Here is a 4,679-nt window from a genome sequence, read left to right on the forward strand (position 1 = left end):
CATGGCAGAAAGGGGTGGGGGAGTGGCATGTAGGAGGAGACAGAAAAAATCTTTGATGATTGCACCAGACCAGAGCACAGAAAGCACCTGTCATCACGAGGTTGCATAGAGCCCTTATTGGGTTTCACAGTACCAGTGGGTTTGCACTTTCTTCTGTCTCCTCACACAAGCTTCAAGGAGAGCTAGCAATAACAGAGAGCAAGGCAGCTGTTAAATGAAAATCAAATCTCATCCCCATTCCATTCCTGCCCTTATAAGGGTTCCTTCCACAAGGGAGGCTGCATGCATCCAGCAGCAACAGCTGAGTATTGTACAGGCAGGTCCTTCACTGGTCCAGTCTGTGTGTACAGGACCTCTGAGGTCCAGACACTCCTGTGGTTTGTCCAGATCAGCCTTAGGGGATAAGACATGTGTCTGTGCCTCAGCCAAACTGCTGCAGCTTCTCTTCAATGTATTAGGCACATCTTATGGAGGAATCAGTTCACTGAGCATGCAAAGGAAATACAGTAGCTGTAGAGTCTGTCAGGGAAACAGACTCTGCTTCCAAGGAAGCAGGAGAAACTTCCACTGCTCACTGGTTTCTTAAATATTGATTCCTGATGCAGTTTCTTAGATAAAAGTCCCACACTTCAAAATTTCAATCAATGCACTATGTCAAAACCACAAGTCAGGTTACAGGTGTGAACACCACAGAGACCACTCTGGCCTCTGAATGTGGCAGAGTGAAAAATTACATCAAAAAATCAAGCCACAGCATTAAAGTTACAACAGCACCTCTGTTTCTAGTCCTACCAGATACATGCCTCACAATGGACATAGTTGTTTAATGAAAGTAGCCTTCTCCCTAATTCAGGTGGCCCCAGTGTAGGGATTTTGCTGTGTGCTCTGGCTTTGGCATACCAAGGCTATGTTGTGTCTGCAGCTGGAGCTTGCCACAGAGTTTGAACTCATCTAGTCAGACATAGGTCAAAGGCAAAGCATCATGTTCATTTTATAGATGACGCTGGAAATTAAATCCCCCCAAATCTTGTGTCCTCATCAGCTGTAGGAAGAGGAGAACTGGACCTCTTCAGCCCAGGTTACAGAGAGCAACTCCCAGCACCAAATGGCTTTTTCAGACATTGATCATAGAATTGTTTAGATTTGAAAAGAACTTTAAAATCATTGAGTGCAACCATGAATCAGGATGGTGATTAGATGGTACTTTGCTCAATGAGCCATTTGGAGTCATGACTGTGTCTGTCATTCTCCCTTGTTTAAACTTGTTCCAGACACAAGGCATCGCTGCATTAGGAAACAAGGACACGCTCTCTGAACCCAATAAATTGCTTGATCTTCACATGATTCCATGGCTAATGACTCTCTAATCTTCTTATTGAAAGTTCAAGAACATCTCAGGTCATGCAAGTGTCAGCTGGGGACTGTAAATTCAAGTAGTGTGCCCTGCAAGGTTTCAGTCATCTTTCCAGAAAAACACATATTGGAATGGGCTACCAAAGAAAATATTTTTATTCCCAAATTAATGCTTCTAGTTTTGGGGAATAGGTGTGCTCTGCCTGTACCATGCACCAAAACCCTGCAGAAATATGGCTGAGAGGCAGTCCAGCCGCAGACTTACAGGGAGACTGATTGTGGTGGCCCAGCCTGGTACATGGTTGATTTTCTTTGCTTCTTCTGATGGTTCACATTGGCCATTGCTGAGGCAGTCCCAGAGAAAGGGCATCTCCTATTCCTCATGCCCCTGCTGCTCACGTAGCTTGACCAGAAGCTGCCGTGGCAGAAGGGCCCCTGACAGCACTGTTGGCACTGCTGGGGGCTGATGACCTGTAGCAGAGCACTCCCATGTGGGACTAGTGCATTTCTGGTACTACCCAGAGTGGAAGAGCAGCTGCACACTTGGCCACCCCTCAAATGCTGTTCTATTGGCTGATTCCACCTCAGACAGCAGTGTTTAGCTAACAGTGAATGGTTGTCCTTTCCACCTCCTATGCCTGAAGTCCAGCTTGGCTCCTAGAATCTCTCTTAATTCCTACCCTGGTTTTTAATCCCCTGGTTAGCACCCATAGGCCTTTTTAAGCCATAAACTTGCAGTGACAAGTGCCTTAAACCTTCTCTTTTGGTAACTTTTTCCATATTTTGACTTGTACCTGTGGCAATTTCCAGGCAACTTTAAGTCATTAAATAGGACACAGAGCAGCAGCCTGAAGCTATGGAGGAGGTGAAGAGCTCTGCTCCCTCAGGACGGAGCTGCCTGATGCCTAGGCAGTCTTTTCAGGGTAGAGCAATCCTTGGGTACAAACTCCATGGTCAGCTAACTCTCCCAAGTCTCTCCTCATTCTAGAAGTGCCAGGCCCACTTGATCATCCACATCAGAGGCTACATGATGCTCTAAGTTTTCAACAATGGGTAAAAAGAAAACTCACAATGTCACCTTGTGAGAGGCAATGACAAAAGACATGGCAACTGCACCTCCTGTCATGGAGTCACCTTCCAGAGTGTGTTCTGATGCTATCCTTGCACAGCTGCTTGAAGATAAAGGAGGGGCTTGATGGGAAACAGCTTTCCAAAATCAGCCCCCTGGAAATTTCCTCCACTAAGCACCTTTCAAAATTATTTCAGCTAATTCCACAAGTAGACAAAATATATTACATAGGGACAGGGCAGTTTTGCACCCTTTCCATCCTTAGACGCGTCCTTGGTCTGTATTGATGCCCTTTTCTCTACTCCTAGAAACAGAAGCCAGACACAGGATGATAAAAAGGGGTGTGTTTATATAAGGAACCTTAGGTCCACAATCCATTAGGTGAAAAATGCTGAAGATGCTTGCCCCAAGTAACCCATGTACCATTTTTATAGATTCTGCAAATTAATATATCTGACAAGACCCTCCCCCAATTAGAAGTACACTCCATAAAGTAGTGCCCCCTAGCTCTAGCACCATCTAAATCCTCCTCCCTCAGATAAGGACCAGGCCCTGTTTATAAAAATATGTCTCGAAGAGCTGGTTTCAACCTTGGTTTCTAAGGAGAACCAAGACAGCGTAAGGGTACTGGAATTTGTTTTGTATTTCTGCCTAGGAAAATATTGAAACTAAGTTACAATAATAGACTACAAAGCTACAAATATATGTGTAAAGAATACAGAAAATATATATAAAAGAAAGAAAGGTATAAATCCAGACAGCATCAGTATCTCTGCCCAAATTGGAAAGACCCAGATCCTAAACGAGTGAAGTTCTGCGCAAATAACTCTTGAGACAAATTTTTACAAAGGGCTTGTGTGTCTAAAGGACAGGTTTGCAGGTCCAGCAGAACAAGTCCTTCTTTATCACCTCTACTTTTTAGAAAGACTAATTTCTATTGGATCTTTAAAAAGAAAAACACCTATAAATGGGCTAAGGGTTGACTCATAATGTAATAAGGTAAATCTCCCATGTCAGTCTCTGTTGGCATGCAGTAGAGTGTCCAGTTTGGACACACAACCTGGAGGAGGCATTGAGGCTGTGGGGCTGGGACACAAAACACAAGCAGATCGTTGCATCCACTGTCCTATGACTTTCCTGGCTTCCAGCAAGCACTTTGCATATCAGTCTTTTGAAAGTGCTTGGTTTTTCTGAACTGCTGGGAAAAAACCCTTCAGGACCATGATGTAATGAATGGCAGGAAACTGTCACAGCCCTGTCAACTAAACATGTGGTGACTGGGAGGATGCATATGGACCATCCATACCTAGACCTGTCCTAGGACATGGATACTTTCTGCTGGAGTGTAAAAAGCCACTGGGATATTCCTTGCTGCTAATTGTTGTGAGGAAAGATGTGATTTCTTTTTGTATTAAGCAATCCTACAGCCCTCCCCTCCCTGGATTTTGCAATTCTATAGTCTTGTTCTCCTTGTTACAGTAACCTTAATTTGGGGGCTGGTATTAATTCTTTCTCCTGCATTGCTCACTGGCCCTGGGAACGGAGTCCAATTATGCAGCTGTGACCTTCATTACAAGTTAGCAGACTTTCTGCAAATGAACTTCCTTCATGTTTCACAGAGCTACTCAAATAATGGAATTTCCTTCCTATGGGAAATACCAATCTCTCAACATCTATTTTTGCCCTATTTTTAAACAAAAAGTCAAAATTTCAACTCTTACCATACATGAAGCTTATGAAAATTCATAAATGTAAATAAATATTTTGGTTTGGATCAGACTGATGTAAATCTACTCCTACCCGAGCTGTAGTTTTTCTTCATGGGAGTGCCTCTCATAATTTTTTTACCTCATTTTTTATAGACTTCAAGGTCTCATGATGCTCTGCAGTGTCCCCATGTAGCCAAGCTGCTATGGTGAATTTTCCTGCATGCAGCCTGGAGGGAGGAGCAAGGGCCAAGGAGAACAGGGCCCTAAAAGAGAAAGAGCATGTGATGTTGTTCTCACTGATAGCACCTGCCAAGACATTTTGTTAGAATTTCTGATGGGACAACAAAACAAAGACAGTGAAGCTAAAAATTGTATATTCAATGACAAAAATTATTACCCCCAAATTTTGTCTGGGTAAGTTCAACTGATGAGTGAGACAAAGTTTTGTGAATTGCTGAAGTTTCTGTCATTCTAAAGTGCCCTCATTTTCTTCTTGGCTCTACTGAGAGTATGTGTGACTGAGGCATTTTAGCTATTTTGAATCCCAG

Source organism: Agelaius phoeniceus, chromosome 29, assembly GCF_051311805.1.
Source record: "Agelaius phoeniceus isolate bAgePho1 chromosome 29, bAgePho1.hap1, whole genome shotgun sequence".
In the NCBI taxonomy this organism is placed as follows: Eukaryota; Metazoa; Chordata; class Aves; order Passeriformes; family Icteridae; genus Agelaius; species Agelaius phoeniceus.